Here is a 21,226-nt window from a genome sequence, read left to right as displayed (position 1 = left end):
AAGAAATGGAGCAGCCAGATGTCCATCGTGACAGACGGACAAAGAAAACATGGTGCATACACACAGCGGAACTGTTCACCCATAAAGAAAACTGAGATCATGAAGCTGGGGAAATAGACTTGAGAATTACTATATGAAATGAAATAACCAGGATACAGGAAAACAAATGGCACAAATTCTCTCTGAGAGAAGGATCCTATATTTTAATTTTTACGTGTTGGGCAGGAGGACAGGGAAAGAGATGGGGAAGAGGATCAACAAAGGTATACAGGTGTGAACACGCCATAACGAGACCCACCGTTCTGTTTATAATTCAAAAACCTATTATTAAACATGGGAGTCGAGGTTTGAGAGGCAAAGGCTGATGGGTAGTGGGGGTGAGCAGGGGTGAGCAGGGGTGAGCAGGGGTGAGCAGGGGTGAGCAGGGGTGAGCAGGGGTGAGCAGGGGTGAGGCAGGAGACGAGTCAGAGGCTCGCAGGGCCACTGAGGCACCTGTGGTGGGAAGGAGGAGGAGGCGTGTGGGGAGATGAGCTGAAGTGCACGGACTCCAGGGAGGTTTGCTCGTTTCCTTTGTCTAAGAGCGTGTTTGTCTCCTCTTCACCCCTGAAGCACGGTCTGGGCAGATGGAGACTCCATCACGACAGCTCTTACCTTCAGCACTTGAAAGTTGTAGGGTCGGCAGCTTCAGGTGAAAAATTCATGATCACCGATTTGAAGCTCCTCTTCCCTCTTAGGTGTCTTAAGGTCCTCAGTGAGGAATTGATTTACCTGATGCTGGTTTTGCTCAGCTCTGAAATCCATAAAATTATGCCTCACCAAATTTAGGAAGTTCTTAGCATTTATTTCTTTGAGTATTTGTTCAGTCCTTCACCCTTTTCCTCTTCTCTGGCACTCAGTGGGGCAAGTCTTAGGTCTCCTGTTGTCCTGGAGTTCCAGGGCTCTGTCCGCAGCCTTTGCCCTGTTTCTCCTTGTTATTTAGACTCAGTGAACTGATTCTCTGTCTTTGAGCTCATGCATTCTGCTGTCTGCCATGTTCACTCAACTGTTGAGCACAGTAATTAGTGTTTAATTTTACAGTTCTGCAATTTCCATTAATTCCTCTCAGTCTGTAATATCATGCAGCTAGGCTGTCTGTTTTGGGGTTTTTTGTTTGATTGTTTTTTTTGCTGTTGTTTTTATCTGTTTGGGTGAGCTCGTCATTGCTTACTATAGTATTTCATGATGTTGCTTTAATGTCCTGCTGTAAATTTCCCAACATCTGATTCATCTTGATATTGGTTCAGTTTAATTTTCTCATTCACACTGTGATTGTCCTGATTGTGTGGTGAGCATGGCACTTTGCTGTGTCCCGGACAGTTGACAATTATGTTCGAAGATTCTAGGTGCTGACTAAGTAATGTTACTGTCAGGCAGGTGCCTTGATTGGCTCCACACACAGGTCCTGGCTGACTTTTCTGGTAATGGGTCTGTGGTGGTTTGAATGTAATTAGCCCCCATAAGTTCATAGGGAGTGGCACTATTAGGAGGTACAGTTTTGTTGGAGGAAGTGTGTCTCGGTTCACTTCCTGCTGCCTGTGCATCAAGATATAGAACTCTCAGCTCCTTTCCAGCATCCAGCATCATGTCTGCCTGCATCCTGCCATGTCTTGTCATGTTAATGATGAACTGAACCTCTGAAACTGTAGGCCATCCTAATTAAATGTTTTCCTTTATAATAGTTGTTGTGGGGGCTGGAGAGATGGCTCAGTGGTTAAGTGGCTGCTCTTCCAGAGGTCCTGAATTCAATTCCCAGCAACCACGTGGTGGCTCACAACCACCTATAATGAGATCTGGTGCTGTCTTCTGGCCTACAGGCAGGATACTGTATAAATAAATAAATAAATAAATCTAAAAAAAAAGAATGTTTCTTTTTAAAAAAAAAAAAAAAGAGTTGCTGTGGTCATGGTCCCTCTTCACAGCCATAGAAACCCTAAGAGAGGCTCCAAAAGCAATTCTGCTTTGGACGTGGCTGCGCGGCTCCATTTCTTTTCATTCACCTGCTAACCTGGGGGCCATTGAGTCCCATCTGGCGTCTTCCAGTTACACAGTGGCAGACATTTCCCTGGACCAGCTGGTGCTCTCAGGTGGAGGTTGTGTCAATCACCCTGGATGAAGGAAGATGTTTGTCTTGCTCTGCTCTCTGGGTCCCAGTGATAAACAGGTTTGTGGTGGATTGGATGAGAATGGTCCCTAGAGGCCGATATATTGGAATGTTTTATTCCCCGTGGAGGAACTGTTTGGGAAGGATTAGGAGGTGTGGCCTTGCTGGAGGGGGTGTGTCATTGGAGGTGGGCTTTGGGGTTTCAAAAGCCCTCACCAGGTTCAGTCTCACTCTCTCTGCTTCCAACTTGCAGATAAGGATGTAAGCTCTCAGCTACTGCTTCAGCGCCATGCCTGCCTGCTGCCATGCTCCCCACCATGATGGTCATGGACTCACCCTCTGAAACTATGAACAAGGCCCACATTAAATGTTACCTTTATAACTTTCTTTGACCGTGTGTCTCTTTACAGCAAAAGAAAAGTAACTCATACAGCCTCTTCCTTTCTTTTAAAAAAGTTTTATTTTATTTTTATTTTATTTTGTGTGTATGAGTGTTCTGCCTGCATAAATGTTTGTATTTCACACACATGCAGTGCCTTTAGAGGCCAGAAGAGGGCACCAAATCTTCTGGAAGTGGAGCTGTAGGTGATGTAGGCTGCAGGTGGGTGCTGGGAGCTGAATCTGAGTTCTCTGCAAGAGCAGCCAGTGTTCTCAGCCATGGAGCATTTCTCGTGTTGAAAATGAATCTTTAGCCTCGAACTTTGTTTACTGACACCACAGATAGGGATTGCTGGTGTGATCTAGTCAGGCTCCTGGCTGGTGGCAGGTACTAGGATTTCATGTGTCTAACAAGAAAGCAGAACCGTCTGCTCAGGTTTGGGGCCTGAGAGCAGGTGGCGCTCATGGAGCAGCTGCAAGTTGGGTTCACACACGCAGCAGCCACATTCCTGGCAGGAAACAGACAGCAAACTCAGCTTCGTTACTCTGAGAGGAGTCTGGCCAGGACCTGTTTCCTAGCTGTACCATCTGAGAGCAGCCAATCACAGGGCTGCACTGGGTTAGGGAGAGCAGTTACAGCTGCCTCAGCTACCGTCTTGTGCTCATAGGCTCAAGGATTTGTACAATTATCCACACCTAGTGCTGTCTGGGAAAGTCACAGGACTTTCTTTTGATTGGAGGAAGTAAGCCACTGGGGGTGGGCTTTGATGGTGCATAGCCTTGCCACACTTCCTGTTCCTTCTCTGCTTCCTCTGTGTAGATGAAAACGCGGCCAGCCAGCTTCCTGCTCCTGCTGACCGGCATCCCTGCCTGTTGCCACACCATTCCCTCCTGCAGTGCCGTCCTGCCATGAAGGACTCCGTCCTGCTAGGACCATAGCCAAAACAAACCATTCTCTCCTTCCTAACTCAGGATGCTGTTATCACAGCAACAGGAAAAAAATACACCTCTCAAGCTGGAGAGCTGAAGGAGGTGATGGCGGGACCCTGCAGTCAGAGGACAGCCAGGGGGAGCCTCCTGGTAGCACCCGTGGTCTTGCTGAGCAGAACCTCAACTTTCCAGGGTAGATTTAAAGATGGGGTGTGAAAGAAATGGCAGAGCCAAGAACATTTTTGTGGCATGATTAATAAAAAACCAGAGACAGATACTGGGGTTCAACCTGACCATAAAAGAAAAAGCAGCCAGCCAACGGCTCTTACCTCAGCCTCAGTCAGAAATGGCGATTCTGCCTTCAGGAATCTCAGAATGAGGCTGTGAGTGAGAGCTGTCTCCTCCTGTCTTATATTCCTCTCTAGGGCTGGAATTAAAGGTGTGCACCACTATCACCCCGTGTCTACGGCAAACTAGTGTGGCTATTAGGATTAAAGGTGTGTGCCACCACTGCCTGGTAAGAGCCAGTGGATGGATGCTTTGCTTTTCTGGACTTCAGCTTGAACCCCAATATCTGTCTCTGAGTTTTTATTAATAGTGCTTACATTTGGTGCCCAACATGGGGCTCGAACCCACAACCCTGAGATTAAGAGTCTCATGCTCTACCAACTGAACTAGCCAGGCAGTCTCATTTTGAGGATTCCTGGAGGCAGGATCACCATTTTAGGGCTAAGGTAGAGGTAAGAGCCAGTGGTTGACTGCTTTGCTTCTCTGATCTTCAAGTTGAACCTCAATATCTATCTCTGGGTTTTTGTTAATCATGCTGGAATCTTCCTCTAACCCAGTTGTTCCTCATTGTCCCAAACCAGAATCCAAGAAAGAGCCAACAGCCACAAAAACATGGAATTCTCAGAGCCAAGGAACCAAATCTTCCACTTGTTTTTCTCCATCAAGTTGTGGGATGTCCTGTAGTCAAGGCAACGCACAGTGTCATTTGACCTGTGAAACCCACATCCCACAGGTGTGGGAGGTCCTTCTGTATATGTGTTGCTTTTATTGGTTAATGAATAAAGAAGCTGCTTTCAGCCAATGGCTTAAGAGAATATAGCCAGGCTGAAAGAGATATACATATAGGGAGAGTAGGTGGAGTTAGGGAGAAGCCATGTAGCCACCCTCAGAAGATAGATGCACTGGAACCTTGCTGGTAAGCCACAGCCACATGATGATACAAGATTAACAGAAATTGGTTCATTTAAGACATATGAGTTAGCCAGAAATATGCTTAAGCTACTATCCAAACAGTATTGGAATTAATACAGATTTCTGTGTGATTATTTAAGGAGTCTGGGAAGGCGAGACAAATGAGCAGCCTCCTCCAACATCCCATGACTTTTCCATGACTTTGGCCTTCAGCCTTTCTCCTTCCTCTCACATATAATCATCTGTCAGAACGCCTTCACCTCGCCTGTCACTGAAAACTGAGAAGAAAAGGAGCTCTTCTGTCCCACATGAGCCAAGCCCCATCCATTTGGAAGACAAGACGTAAGCACCAAGATGGGAAAGCTAAGAGGGGGCAGCCCCTCCAGGGAGGGGGAACTAGCAAAGTAGTGGGCGCTGTGCACATGGCCCTCACATCTCCAGTTAAATTGATTGTGATCAATTCTTTATGTGAAAACACAGTTTTTTACCAACCTTAGATGGTGTCACTTCCTTTAAATGTCTATATTGGGTAATATGGCTCGGTCTGCCAGCACACGCAGCTCTCAGGAGGCAGAGGCAGGTGGAACTCTATAAGTTCAAGGCCAGCCTAGTCTACAAAGTAAGTTCCAGGACAGCCAGGACAATATATTGGACCATATCTAAAGGAAAAAATGTAAGTAAAACTTCAGATTCCCCACCCTGTACATTGTTGCTGTGTACATTTGAGGTCATGTCTGCATGCTTATGCTTACTGATAAAGTATTTGATTTTACTCATTAGCAGCTACTTAATCAGACACCAGACACTGTAACAACGGAGGACACAGAGCTGTCTCACATCTGTCTGCACAGACGTCACCCTAGGGACCTGAGAGGAAAGAGCCCACTCAGCAGCAACAGTGCAGATTTCCACTCCCTAAGACAGGATCTGTGCAGGACGTGGGGGAAGGTGGAGGGAAGCCGAGGCAGACTCATTCAGTTGTCTCCTGTGGGTAGTGAACGTGGTCATATGGAAGATTCGCCCACCAGCAGATGGTGCAGATCGTTAGCGTGTGTCCTCTGAAACCAGACTGCCTGGTGCCAACTTTGGTTTCGTCTCTCACTCGTGCGACTCCACACAGATTCTTTACCCTTCTGCCCCAGCTTCCTTGTCCCTAAATGTGAATGGTGATTGTCTCAGTACCTCACTCGGGAAGTCAGCATTTGTAAGTGCACAGCAAGGTACTTGGCAAGAGGTGCATGCCACACAATAAACGTAGAAAAACAGAATAGATGAGAATCAGCAGCAGCAAGACACTGGGTGCTGCAGGGCCTGGTAAGGCACCTGCCCACGTGTCTGACCCAAAAGGACACTTGTGGGCTTGGGAACAGGGTCTCAGTTCCAAGAGCACGGGACAGAAAGAAGCCAAGTTTGATTTGGATTTTGGTTTTATATTGAGTGGAATGAAGGACTGGGTCAAAAGTCATTTTTGCCTGCCCTCCACAGCCCTCTGAACTCCGTGGGGACATGGGGACTTTAGTTGTTTCTCCTGTCCCCAGCTCTCATCTCGTACCGAGCAAGCCATGAAATCCTGTGTGAGAATCAGCTGTTCACAAGGGTCTAGAGCCGTGCCTTCTCATTGGTTAGACCGAGACCTGGAACAGCACAGGAAGACTCTGAGCTGGTCTCATCCTGTTAGATGGTCTCCTAGATTTCCTCACAGGGAAACACACTGCAGCAGTGACCTTGAATCCTCACCTCTACCACAGCTAATGGAGACCACCCTGGGATTAGAGTTCATGATCTGATTGTGACTCTAAGTGGGTTGTGTCCCCCCCCCCAAGTCCTGTTACTGATCCCACTGCCTCCCCTTTGAAACCATGTAATTTTGTAGACACAAGAGCAGACACTCCGGAAGGCACGTGTACGAGGGGACTTTCCTCAGCGGTTTCCCGTCCCCCGCTAACATTCAGGCCTCACACTTGCCCCTGAAGCTGAAATAGAGACACTGAGAGGCTTCACAGGCGGTGGTTTCTGACCCAGCCAATGAGAGAGGAGTGTGAGGCAGCATCACCAGTCTCCGGCAGACTAAGTCACCAAGACTGCCAGCAGGAAGCGCAGAAGAGCAGCTAGGGGAAAGCAGCGTAAAATAAGAAATACGTGAGATTATTGGAAAATTACAGATTGTGGGATGGGATACTAAGGGAAGATGTGTTACATTCTAAGACTTAAAGAAACAATCAAAATATCCAGAATATTTTTAAAAAATTTAAAACTGATGCTTCATTGCTTTTATTTGTGTCTATGTACGTGTGTCTGTATGAGTGAATGTCACGTGTGTGCGGATGCTCATGGAGGCCAGAGGAGGATTCTCCTCCTTCTCCAGCTGCTTCCTGTAGACCAGGCTGACCTCAAACTCAGAGATCCTCCTGCCTCTGCCTCCCAAGTGCTGGGTTAATCCCACACTTTAATATCTTTAACATCTTTAATAGATGTGTGCCACCACTTTATCAAATTTGATCTGTTATATTTATGTATTATTTCATATGTATGAATGTATGACTGCATGTATGTGTACCATGTGTGCTTGCCCTGAGTGTCAGCAGCACACTGTGACCACACGCTGGTGTGTGGTCCACTTCACACTCACAGCTGTGGCTGTCTTGGGAATGCCATGGGGTAATGTGTTTTGTCACAGTTTGATGTAAAAACAAAGACCAAAGAGGACTCGAGTCTGACCATGTGGCAGTGAGGATTCTGAGGTTAGGAAAACACCTCGTTAGCGGTCTCTGTCCTCCTTGTCTGCCATCTGCCTCCCACAGCTTCTGCCCTGGCTCCTCTCTCTGCCTTGTCCCTTCTGTCTCCCTGTGAAATTACTAATTCTACTAAACACCCACAATATCTCTCTCTCTCTCTCTCTCTCTCTCTCTCTCTCTCTCTCTCTCTCTCTCTCTCTCTCTCTCTCCTCTCCTCTCCTCTCCTCTCCTCTCCTCTCCTCTCCTCTCCAAGCTGTGAATGTGGCTCAGTGGTCCAGCGCTTGCCTAGCATGCTCAAGCCCTGGAGTTTGATTCCTGTGCTGACTAATTCTGTGTTAACGTGACACCGGCTGGAGTCATATGAGATGAGGGACCCTCCACTGAGAAAACGCCTCCATGAGATCTGACTGTAGAGAGAGCATTTTCCTAGCTAGTGACTGATGGGCCCAGCTAGCTGTGGTGGGGTCATCCCTGGCTGGTGGTCCTGGGTTCTATAAGAAAGCAGGTTGCATGATTCATGATGAGCAACCCAGTGAGCAGCTCCCCTCCAGGGCCTCTGCCTCAGCCCCTGCCCCCAGGCTCCCGCCCTATTTCAGTTCCTGCCCTGACCTCCTTTGATGATGAACAGGGATGTGGAAACATGAGCCAGATCAACCCTCTCCTCCCCATACTGTTTGGTCATGGCGTTTCCCCACAGCAATAGTGACCCTGACTAGGACAATTCCCAATAGTGGGAGAAAGAAACAAAAACAAAGCAAAGGAACACAGTACTTCTTCAGAAACCCGGGTTTCCACAGTAAAAGAAACGGCAGGAGGCTTCTAAACTCACAGGGATCAGAGGGAAATTGATGAAATTTCCAAATGAAGGACAGCTCTCCAGGAGCAGATCTGAGACTCCCTAGAGCAGAGCCAAGCCCACCCAGGACAAGAAGGGTGAGACGTGGGGGTTGCAGGCCTGTGTGGGAGAACTGGCCTTCCCCTGTCAGGTTAATGACCATGAGAGAGTGGAGTGTCCCCTGTCTTCGAAATCTAATCAAGGAATATTTTGATCCATAGTCGTTTTCTTGACTGTTTAATGCCATTTTTGTAAAATCCTTTAGTGTGTTTTTGATTTATTTTGGTACATCACCCATTTGTGACTAAGTTTTCTTTTATGATTTTGTTTTTTTTTCTTTCCCCCTGTCCAGTTAACTTTCATTTTGTGTCTTCCTGTTTCCTATCCACTTAATTGCTGGATTTCTCATTCTTAATTTGTATTGTCCTTTGAGCCGTGAATGCATGCACGGTTCACTCTGGCCTCGCTGCTGTACCGTGGCTCCTCTTCTTGTCCTTAAGACTAAGAAGACGATACGTGCTGTTTAATAACAACTTTGAGTGATCGCACCTACAGCCCTATATTCTATTTGTTTTTATTTTCCCTTGTTAACCAGACCAGCTAAGTGCATTAGGACAAGAACGGAGAAGGCTTTCTGGGTTTCTTAGCTCAAGGTCGCCCTCTAGTGTTTCTGCAACGCGGTACCGTTTCATTAACAATGTGGAGAAGTCGGTGTCCTCTGATTTTATAACTCCTGTTTCTGGAAATAATTGAGTTTGCCCACTCACTTCCTTTTTCCTTTTAAAGCCATGATTCTCGGAGTTTCCTCCCTAGAAGCCGTCCCTTCACTCCCTAGATTAATGCTTTCCCGAGATCTTCCCCGCCGGTTTCCCAGCCCAGTTTGTCCTCGTCAGACCCCACAGCAGCAGCAGAAGACAGCACAGCTGGGAAGACGGCTCACTTGTTCCCATAACGACCCCGTTCAGAACGGAAGGTTTTATTTTTGAGACAGGTTCTCACCATGTAGCTCTGGCTGTTCTGGAACTCACTGTGTAGACCAGGCTGGCCTCAGACTCACAGAGATCCGTCCTCCTGTCTTTGCCTCCCGGGTGCTGGGATTAAAGTTGTGTGCCCCACAGCGGGCTGGAAGGTCACTGTTGCAAAGAAGATTTTCTCTCGATCCATTGCCCACAGGTCCCTGCAGTTTCTTCTCCAGGTTCTATTGTGCATCCGTGTGCTTTGCTGGGGTGAAGGATGTCGCCCCGAGCATAAGTTTCGAACATCATCGTATTTCTCCCACTTACGCTGTCCCTGACAGTCCGCATTCTTTGTCGGCCTCAGAATGTAAACCCCGAGTGTGGTGGAATTGAGAACAAAGTTAGATGAACAACACGTCAAAGTGATTGGAATCTAGTTAAGTACTCCTTATGGAGAAATTAATTTATATAAATGTGTATACTGGTGCAGAAGAGGTGTTTAGAATTAACCATGTTCCCTTTTACCATGAGGTTAAAAGAAAAAGAAGCACGTTAAACCTAGGGAAACCAAATAAAGATAAAGATGAATTATTAAAAATTAGAGCAAAGATTATAAAGAAAAAATGAAAAGCAGAAAAAATAAAAATTTAAACTAGAGAAGGTTCTCCCACAGAGCCCGTCCATGCAGAAGAATCAGAGCCCAGCGCCATTGTCCTTTGCTTCTCAGTCAGCCCCCGCTGTTGGCCACATTCAGAGAGACGGGTTTGGTCGCATGATCCATCAGTCCCATTCCAACTGGAGTTGGTGATCTCCCTTTAGTTCTGTCCCACCGTCTCCATGAGTGAACGCACCCCTCACGTTCCTGACTTTCTCCCTCATGTTCTCGCTCCTTCTGCTCCTCATCAGGACCTTGGGAGCTCAGTCCAGTGCTCCAATGTGGGGCTCAGTCACCTTCCCCATCTGTCGCCAGCTGGAGGTTCCCTCACGGTCCTGACTTTCTTTCTCATGTTCTCTCTCCTTCTGCTCCTCATCAGGACCTTGGGAGCTCAGTCCGGTGCTCCAATGTGGGGCTCTGTCATTTTCTTCATCTATCGTCAGGTGGAGGTTCTATGGTGATATGCAAGAAATTATCAGTATAGCTATAGGAACTGGCCTTTTCAGGCTCCCTCTCCTCAGCTGCCCAAGGAACTAACTGGGGGCGTCTCCCTGGAAACCTGGGAACCCCTCTAGGGTCAAGTCTCTTGACAACCCTCAGGTAGCTCCTTAAATTAGGATATATGCTTCCCTGCTCGCATATCCACCCTTCGTATATCCCAAGCATCCCATTCCTCCGAGCTCCCCCCATTCTCCCCTTCACACTTTTCTCTCCCCATCTTCCCTTGGCCCAGTCTCGCCCAACCCTCAAGTTCCCAATTTTGCCTGGCGATCGTGTCTACTTCCAATATCCAGGAGGATTACTATATCTTTTTTTGGGAGTTCACCTTCTTATTATCTTCTCAAGGATCCCAAATTTATAGGCTCGATGTCCTTTAATTATGGCTAGAAACCGATTATGAGTGAGTACATCCCATGTTCATCTTTTTGGGTCTGGGTTACCTCACTCAGAATAGTGTTTTCTATTTCCATCCATTTGCCTGCAAAATTCAAGATGTCATTGTTTTTTACCGCTGAGTAGTATTCTAGCATGTATATATTCCACAGTTTCTTCATCCATTCTTCCACTGAAGGGCATCTAGGTTGTTTCCAGGATCTGGCTATTACAAATAATGCTGCTATGAACATAGATGAGCATATGCTTTTGTTGTATGATTGGGCATCTCTTGGGTAGATTCCCATGAGTGGAATTGCTGGGTCCTGGGGTAGGTTGATCCCGAATTTCCTGAGAAACCACCACACTGCTTTCCAAAGTGGTTGCACAAGTGTGCATTCCCACCAGCAATGGATGAGTGTACCCCTTACCCCACAACCTCTCCAGCAAAGGTTATTATTGGTGTTTTGGATTTTAGCCAATCTGACAGGTGTAAGATGATATCTCAAAGTTGTTTTGATTTGCATTTAGCTCAGACTTTTTATTAATTAACTCTGACATCTTAAATTAACCCATTTCTATTAATCTGTATATTACCATGAGGCTGGGGCTTACCAGTAAGGCTCCAGGGTCCTTCTCCTTCATCAGCTACATGGCATCTGCCTGATTCCACCTTCTTTCTCCCTGCATTTAGTTTAGTTTTCCCACCTACCTATATTCTGCTCTGCCATAGGTCAAAGTGGCTTCTTTATTAACCAATGGTAATAAGCTATATTCATAGCTTACAGAGGGGAATCCCACATCATCCCCCCTTTTCCATCTAAATAAAAAGAAAGGTTTACATTTTAACATAGTAGAATTACATATAAAAAAACAGTTACCAAGCAAAAATTACAGTTAAATCTCTGTGAGTTCGAGACCAGCCTGGTCTACAAGAGCTAGTTCCAGGACAGGCTCCAAAGCCACAGAGAAACCCTGTCTCGAAAAACCAAAAAAAAAAAAAAAAGAATTACAGTTAAAATATTTCTTTGTGAGTCTAAAGTTTAATATCTAATTTATCTTTATAACTATAACTGTCTGTCTTCAACTCAATCAAAGAAGGATATAATATTATCTAAGTAAACAGAAAATCTATTGTAAGTAACTTCCAAAGTTCTAGAATTGACAGAGATATCTTCTTGTCTGGACAGTCACCCAAAGTTCTTTTGTACCATTGAGGCATCCATCTTCAGCAGTTACAATTGTTTAGCCATTTGCTCCGGTTTCTTACTGTCTAGCTCCAACTATAAATGAACCCATTCCTATTAGTTTATATTTTAGCTTGAGGCTTGTGATTTGTTACCTCACATCTTATTTCCCTGGCAACTACATAATATCATGATATTTTCTTGTCTCTGTCTTCTCTCTCTGTCTCTCTCTCTGTTAGAATTTCTTGTCTGACTCTAGTCTGCTTGGCCATTGTCCAAAACATCTTTATTCAACAATCAAGAAAAGCAACACATATTCATAGCATGCAGAAGGACATCCCACATCATCTCCCCTTTTCTGTCTAGCTAAAAAGGAAGGTTTTAACTTTAATATCAAAAAATTACATACAACAAAGCAGGTATCAAGCAAGAATTACAGTTACAATATTTAGTCTATTTGTATCTCACAAAATTTTAAAAAATTTCTTTATCATATATCCTATCTTTGTGACTCTAAACTTTTATATGTAATTTATCTTTTATCATAACTAAGGGAAACTATAATTATAACTATCTAGTCTTCAACTCTATCAAAGACCCCAGAAGGATATAACATTACCTAAGAAAACAAGAAGTACATTGTAAATAACCTCCAAAACTCTAGTATTGACGGAGACATCTCTCTGCCTGGACAGTCACCCAGAGTTCTTTTGTAATGTTAGGGCTTCCATCTTCAGTCTACAGGCCCAGAGTGTCCGGAAGACTTCTCAGTGAAGCAGGAAATTTGAAGATCTAATTGACCCTTTACTGGCAAAGCTCCAAAGCCATTGATGAAATGGATGTGCTAGCAAGGTGAGGACAAGCAGACAAAGAGCAAAACATTCCTTCTTTTCTGTCCTTATATAGGATCTCGGCAGAAGGTATGATCTGTATTAAAGGTCTTCAGGACTCAAGATTTAAATAAAAGGTTGTGTCTTCTTACCTCAAGATCCAGATCAAAGGTGTGTGTCTTTCTACTTCAAAGATCTGAACTAGAAGTGGAGTCACACATTTCAAACCAAGCAGAAAATATCTCACAGCCATGCCCCCCATTCCTAGATTGTAGTTCATCCCAGGTAGAGTCAAGTTGACAACCAAGAATAGCCATCACAGCTGTTATATTTATATTACTTTAATATATCAAAGTTGCATTTATCAATATTTCATCACTCTGGGAACCCCAAGAGTTCATTATTTGCTGGAAAAACCTGCTTCTAGTGGTGGTGTGGCTCAGGCCTAGCACACACCTTTAATCCAGGTGCTTTCTATTTGCATATTGTAGACAGGATTAAATAAAGTCAACCATATGTCAAGAGGTGGAGCAAGCATCCAGTTAACAGGAAAAAACCATAGAGAGTAAGAGGGAGTCAGGAAGAAGGATAGAGAGATGTGTAGGAAGTAAATAGGAGGGTCCACCCATTGGAAGAGTTTGTTTGAGATGGCTTAGGAGTAACCTCTCTTTCTGGGCTGATGGTGGAGGAGGAAGCAGCTGAGTGCTTTTTCTGACTCTCTGAACAAACAGGTTTTCACCCCAGCATCTGACTCCTGAATCATTATTGATAAAATACAACAAAAGATTTATTTTAAACAAATTTGGCGCCCGATGTGGGGCACAACCACAGGGACGGAGAATTGATGCCAGCGGTGAACAAACTGAGAAGTCATCAGATTTAGTAAGACTCCAAGAGAACGTTTTCCAGCATTAAGGATGGGAATATCCTAATGCAGGGTGTTAGGGCCCTGCGTGATGCTACTTTATACGGCCGGAAATAGAAGCTAAAATGAAAGGACAAACAAGTTAACTGCGATCGCCATGATACCAATTGTAAGTACTATCAGTCTGATATTTTTATCCTAAGTAACTAGAGTGGTCAGTTAAGTCATTTTTCTATTTCATTTTATGTTTCTAAAAATAGCCTATAATTCTGATCTTTGAAGTGAATCATAAGGACATTGATCCACTTTATTCAAATTTCCTGATTTATTAGCTGCCTTTCCTGATTTGTTTGCATCAGTATGGAATGTAGGAGCTCTAGATAATGGTGTTTCCCACACAATATGATGAATGATCCCATTGTTTCTTTTTATAAATTGAAGTTTCTTGCTTTTAGGATATGTTCTTAATCTCTTTCCAAAAATTACTGCAAGCACTTTGCCAATGTTCATTTTCTGCCTATAGTGAAGAAATTTCAGCATTGGGAAAAGAGATACAATTTCTGTTGGGTCCATTCCTGATAATTGAAAAATCCCAATTTCTATTTCAGAAACAACTCAGATACATTTTCTACATAGGTCTTTAATTTTTTTTTACTCTTTATGGCAAAAATATCCACTCTAAAATATTATCTTCTCTCTGCATAAGAATTCATGTAGGAGAATTGTAGAAGGAAGAATGACTGGGATATAATCAAGCTCTGGATCTAAGTGATCCAAAAGTGTATTCTGTAATTTTTTCTACCAGAACCAATTCTTTCTCTGCTTCAGCTGATCATTTTCTTGGACAATTTAGTCCTATCACCTTGTAAGGTTTGAAATAAATTACTTAGCTCTTTAGTTGTTAATCCAATTGTGGGCAATAGCCAGTTAATATATCCAAGCAATTTTGAAAATCATTAAGGGTTCACAATTAATCTCTCCTGATTTTTACCTTTTGTGGTTGAATCTTTTGCAAACCTGTCCTATATCATAGGTATTTAGTAGAATCTCCTCCTTGTATTTTCTCAGAGGAATTTGTAATCCCAGCAAGGCAATATTTGCTTTACTTCTTCAAACATTTTTTCTAAGGTTTCTGCATTTGAATCATCAAGTAAGATATAGACCATACAATTGTAAATTATAGATTGTGGAAACTGTTTCCAACTTGTTTACCATGGCTGTTGTATATTGATACAAGGTGGGCTTGTGTAACATTCTTTGTGGGAGAATTTTTCATTGACACCTTTTAATGGTTGGAAATTTTTATAAGCAGGCACCGTGAGGGCAAATTTTTCTCTATCCTGTTGTAAAGTATATTGAAGAAACGGTCTTTTAAATCCATCTCTATAATAGGCATTTTTATATTATTTTAGGTAATGGAGAAGTCAAAGGAATTCCAGGCTGTAAATTTCCATTGGCTGAATTACTTTACTTGTGGCTCTCAAATCTGATAACACTCATCATTTTCTAGATATCTTTTTAATGACAAATATAGAATTCTAAGGAATTATGGGTTCTTCAATATGTTGAGCATTTTGATGCTCTTGTACAAGCTGTTCTAATGCCTGTAATTTATCTGATGTTAAAGGCCATTGCTCCACCCAGACAAGTTTTTCAGTTAGCCATTTTAAGAGTTAATTGTTGCTATTGGTACCTTCATAGGTTTACCAACTCTTGAGTCCTGTTTATATTTAACTTGAACAGTTGGTGACTGCTCTTGAGAATACCTCCTAATATTTATCTCAGAAACATTCTCTACTTTACAGCTTGTTTCTGGGATTGGAGGAATGTTGATTTGTGTTTTCTATTACTGCAATAAATCAGGTCCCCATAAATTTATTGCTATGTCTTTCTGGCCTTATGTATCTAACCCATCTAGAACTTTGTTTTACCTAAATAGGCCAATCTGGATTACATGATCTTAACAAAATTTTGGTTACCTCCACCTGTGTAAACCAAACCTTCCATTATGATGCCATTTATCCATATTTTATCTTTTGTGTTTGGTCTTTTATAGGAATTTGCCAAAATACCTTTTTCATGGTGTTTCTCCTGAAAATTTTATCTTACCTACTGAAGCTGTTCTGCCACCCAGAGCAGTATTATTTTTAATAGCAGACATTAGATCCTTTGACTGCTCCATGGGAATGTATCCCCTTTGATGGCAGGGAATGATTTAACGAATTGTGATAAAGCAGACTTTGAGAGGTCCCCTATGGCATTTCCCAATGTAAAGTGTTACCTTGCCTTTCCCTTGTTGATCTGCATTTATCAGTCCAATGTTGCCCTTGGCCACACTTACTGCACACTCCAGAAGGCTGGGACCTTTTGTTTAGATTATCTCTAGCAAAAAACATGTTTCTAGGAATGCATGTGGTCAGAAAAAGAACGATATACAATAAAGACAGACTCAGATGGAGAAAACCTCTTAATGGTTAACAGTGTGTTTAAAATATATGTAGGCTTGGGAGAAAAAAGAAAAAAAGGACAAAGTCCTTAAAATAAAAAGTAACAAACACAGAGTAGTTGGGTGCAGTGGCACACACCTTTAAATCCAACACTTGTGAGGCTGAGGCAGGCAGATCTCTGTGAGTTCAAGGTGTGATGACACACACCTTTAGTCCCAACACATGGGAGGCAGAGGTAGGTGGATCCCTGTGATTTCAAGAACAGCCTAGTTTACAGAGTGAGTTCCAGTATAGCCAAAGATACAAGAGAAACCCTGTCTCAAAAAGCCAAAAATTAAAAATAAAAATAAAAGAAATAGTTTAAAATAAAGCCACATAAAGATGGAAAACACACAGAGAATCTGGATAGTGTATGTTATTGTGTAGCCTTTGAATTGCATGACTGCTAATGAAGAAGCAAAAGCTGCTAAAAAGATATTTGATTATAAATGCTGTTGGATTGATCCAACACATATATTTTGAGAATGCCTTGACTTCAAAATTTAAGTCAAAAGGTATGTTACTTTGGAGAAGAAGTTTTGCTTTTGTTTCCACAGGAAATAGGAGGCTGTGGATTCATTCAGGATTAAGAAAAATCAGGTTTGATCAAGGAAGACCCCCTGAGAAATGTCCAATAGGAGTGGGTTACCCAGATGTCTGAGTTCTACATCCAGAACAGATTTAAGACTGCTGGCTGAGATGATCAAGCCTCACAGAATACTCTAGTCATGACTTAATCATAATTCTAAATTTTCTTTAGGTTCCCATAAGCTTATCAGTGCACCCAATCAGCAGGAAGTAGCCTGGAAAACTATGCCCATATTCCCAAAAAAATGTACTGTAGATATTTTCCTTTGTTTAGAATGTTGGTTACAAGTTGATCTGCATAATGGTCAGGAGAAAAGCTAAATGAGGGAGATTCAATTCAGAGTTCTTGTTTTGAAAAACAAAATGGGGGAAGTGCTGTGGGACACTGGTTTTACCCTGTAAAGATTTGTTTCTTGTACTTGTTTAATAATTGGGCAGTAGTCAAGCAGGAAGTATAGGCAGGCAACCAGGCAGGAAGTAGAGGTGGGGTATAGGAGGAGGTCCCACTTGTTCCTCCCGGCTGCCCAGAACCTAAATAACCACACAGAAACTGTATTAATTAAATCACTGCTTGGCCCATTATCTCTAGCTTCTTATTGGCTAACACTTATATTAATTTAACCCATTTCTATTAATCTGTGTATCACCACGTGGCAGTGGCTTACCAAGTAAAATTCCCAGCATCTATCTCCAGTGGATCCATGGTGTCTGACTATTTCCTTCTCTCAACATTCAGTTCTGTCTTCCCTGCCTACTTAAGTTCTGCCCTATCAACAGACCAAGGCAGTTTTTTTATTCATTAACCAATGAAAGTGACACATAGATAGAAGGATGTCCTATACCAACAGGACAATGAGAACAGGAGAATTCTGGGAAGAGAAAAAGTCATTTTGCAGTCATGATTCAGACACAGAGGAAGCAAGAAGTGACTACCTGGCCAAAAAAGGTACCAAGCCATGTGGCTAACACAGACAAGTATTATGGGCTAATATGTTTATTTGGGACTGAATGACTGCAGGGCCAGGCAGGACAGAAACCCCAGTCAACAGGAAGTGGCTATTTGGCCAGGGTTGTGGTTGATGAGAAGGGATAGTGACACAAACATTTGCATAAACCACATCTACATGAAACCATGACATTATCTTAATTACTTTACTTCCCAGTTAATAGGGAAGGCAGAGAAGCCACATCAGCTGTCTCTGGCAGACTCAGTAGTTGAGAAGACACACCCAAACTACAGGGAGGGTATCAGTGCCTTAATACCTGGAAGCAAAGAATAATTTCCATAGGAAATACATATGATCAAGAGGAAGTGAAAATGGAATTTACAAAAAATAAAAAATAAGTGGAAATATATCACTGACCTGGATCCATAAAATTAAAATAATAATTTTATATGTATTTTTTATATTGTGAATGTATGTTGAGGTCAGAGGACAACTTGAAAAAGTCAGTCTCTCCCTCCAACATGTGTGTCCCAGGGACAAAACCCAGGCATGATGGCAGGCACCTTCACCCACTGAGGCATTGCCCTGGCCTTATTCTGAATCTCAGTTGGGCCTTAGGAACTAAGCTTTGTGGTCTTGAGAATCCTCGCTTCAGGGCTGTTGCATATGGAGTAAACTGCCCATGGATGCCATTGTCTCTGCCTCTCTTTCTCTACTGCAGGACTGCAGGGTTCCCTGGGTTAAGCACTCAAATCTACTGTCCAGTTCTTTTAAAATTCTTTAGACATATTTACTGTTATATTTTATCTACTTGTTCTTGGAACTGAAACACAGACCTCACATTACTGTGATTCCTCACAGATGCAGACATGAATGTCCCCTAAGTGATGTGCACTGACTCATTGTCCCACAGAGAGACTCCCTTGAGCCCTGCTGGGGTTTTTGTACTTTCCTTCCCAAAAAAAGGAAAATTCCAGTCTCAGGCCAACTACAGAAACTTCCTGTTGGACCCATGTTGGGCTCAAACCTGAATAGACCTCCTGTGATCTGGGCTCAAGAATGTTTGTTTGGGTTTTGATGAAGCTAAAAGGTATTGCTAGTCTCAAAGTACATACTAATTCCAAGCAAATCTGACTGAATTTCTGTTCTGATTTCTTGCCTACTTAATAAGAACACTGTAACATTACCTGCAGCTGAGCTAAGCTGGACCCACAGGAACCCCCAGCCGAGCACCTGATGCTGTGTCAGAGGTGAGAGAGAGGAGCCCTTTGCTGCGTGTGAGGAGTCCACAGAAAAGGAAAGTCGGCCAAGGGTGTAGGTGGCAGTTCCTGTGAGTCACTTCTCTGGAGGAATCGGCTGGATGCTTTGCCATGTGTGGTGCCCACGAGAGGAAGTGTGGCATGAATTCCCCCAGGACCTTGGTGCATTACAAGTGCCTGGCTGGTTCGTCACTCAGATCTTAGGATCCCTGGGTGAAATGGATAAAAGGAACCAACAGAAAGGTTCCACCTCTTGTGCCACTTGCAGGTATAAATAAAGTAGAAATACAGAGAAGAAAGCTGTATTCATCATAGTCATTATTATTAATTACTGCTTCATTGGTCACTGCGGTCATTGTGACTGACAGGTAACATTGCAATGCCTTCGTTTTCTCACTGACTTAGCAGAGGAGAACTGCCGTCTCTAGAAAGAAAGTCTCAGGGGTCAGGAGCCACTAGAAGGCTGGAGTTCTCTGTACTTTGTGGGGATGTAGGTTTGCCCATTTGTGCTTTGGTTCTTCATGGGCATGTCCACATTCAGAATGAGCTGCAGAACACATCTGATTTCCTGCCCTCACCTCCACCGTTAACACAGCACAGACTTTTTGGTTGACTCGAGTGGCATTCAGCCACCCGAGATTGAGCAATAACAAGTCTGTGATGCCCTTAGATGTCCGGGGCATAAGCTAGCCAAGTGGCTGGCAGCCGGGCGGGAATGCAGTCCGCCGCTCCTTACTACAGACTCACACTGTGAGGATCTGACTGAGACCAATGCAGTTGACTTGGGGGCTCATCGGTAGTTTAAGATTGTTTATTTAGTTATTGTTACATGTAAGGGTGTATAACTATGCACCATCTGTGTGCAGTACCCGAGGATGCCAGGAGAGGGCGTTGGATCCCCTGGAACTGGAGTTACAGATGGTTGTGAGCTGCCATGTGGGTGCTAGGAACTGAAGCAGGGTCCTCTGTGAGAGCAGCCAGTGCTCTAACTGTGGCCCCATCTCTCTCTCCTCACTGGCTGTTTAGTAAGCAGAGCAGAGCTGACCTGGGGATCCTGGAACTCACTGGGACTGAATGGATACAGAAATGAAGTGCTCCCTGCATTCCCATGATGGAAGAGAGGTCACTTCAAGTTGTTCTTGTTTACAGACACCCATTCACTTCAGATTATGTGTGCCAACCAGGTTCCAAGTCTTAACTATGGCCCAGAGCTCAAAGGCAGCCCCTGTGCCCACACCCCTGCTGACACTCCCGTCATGTAGAACCTTGACCCAGACAAAGCCCTCAGAAGGGACCCATCACTGAGTCCCATCCATGTCTCCCTGCCCAACCCCAAACTCAGCCACCACACTCCTGTCTAGACAGGCTTCCATTACAAGAAAATTGTGCAGAAACTGGGTTCAAACAGTGCTAAAATCAAACATTATAAAAAACTATTGAAAGAACATCCACTTATTGGGGAGGGGAATATCTGTTAAACACATGGAAAGAAAATATAATGAATTATTTAAATATTATTAAATTTTGGGGGGACTGAAAAAGATTTCTATGTTCTTAAAAATGAATATAATGGGGCTGGAGAGATGGCTCAGAGGTTAAGAGCACTGGCTGCTCTTCCAGAGGTCCTGAGTTCAATTCCCAGCAACCACATGGTGGCTCACAACCATCTGTAATGAGATCTAGTGCCCTCTTCTGGCATGCAGGCAGACATGCAGGCAGAACACTATACATAATTAAAAAAACAAAAAAATGAATGTGTACATTTAAAGTATTAAACATATGCATGAATTTTTATAGTTGAGGCTGTTTTCTAGGAATCAATAGAAAAGGTGACTCCATACACAGACACACACACACTCACACACACACACACTCAACACAAGTCTCAGACTAGAGGGATTTTGTAAAATAATTAGCCTTCCCCACTTCCACATTGCTTAATTTTCAGGGTTCTGTTTGCTTTTATTGTTCTTATATGGAGACAATGTTTTCATTTGTTTTATAATATCTATAACTGATATTATAATTATAGCTCTGTAATAAAGAGTTAATTCTATGATGTGGGATTCCCCTCTGTATGCTGTGAATACTGTTGGTTAATAAAGAAACTGTATTGGGTCTGCGCAGGGAATAGAGGTATGCGGGGAAAATTAAACTGAATGCTGGGAGAAAGAAGGAGTAAGGAGAAGCCTTGTAGCTTCCCCCACCCCAACCCCCATGCACTGAAACTTTACCCGGTAAGCCACAGCCTCATGGTGATACACAGATTATTGGAGATGAGTTAGTTTAGGATATAAGAGTTAGCCAGAAACACGCTTAAGCTTTTGGCCAAACAGCAGTGAAAATAATATGGTTTCTGTGT

At 43.4% G+C, this 21,226-nt stretch overlaps 1 long non-coding RNA gene and 1 other non-coding gene across 2 annotated transcripts; one reads left to right on the top strand and one right to left on the bottom strand.

Annotated features, from left to right (window-relative positions):
- Nucleotides 1-2,094: 2,094 nt before the first annotated feature.
- On the top strand, nucleotides 2,095-2,527 carry LOC119823222. Its single transcript, XR_005286917.1, has 2 exons — nucleotides 2,095-2,200; nucleotides 2,394-2,527. It is a non-coding gene; the product is annotated as an uncharacterized LOC119823222 (long non-coding RNA).
- Nucleotides 2,528-4,059: 1,532 nt separating this feature from the next.
- Nucleotides 4,060-4,132, bottom strand: Trnak-cuu. The gene has a single exon. It is a non-coding gene; the product is annotated as a tRNA-Lys (tRNA).
- Between the last annotated feature and the right edge of the window lie 17,094 nt (nucleotides 4,133-21,226).

Source organism: Arvicola amphibius, chromosome 9, assembly GCF_903992535.2.
Source record: "Arvicola amphibius chromosome 9, mArvAmp1.2, whole genome shotgun sequence".
Taxonomy (NCBI): Eukaryota; Metazoa; Chordata; class Mammalia; order Rodentia; family Cricetidae; genus Arvicola; species Arvicola amphibius.
This window is presented reverse-complemented; position numbering and strand designations above follow the sequence as displayed.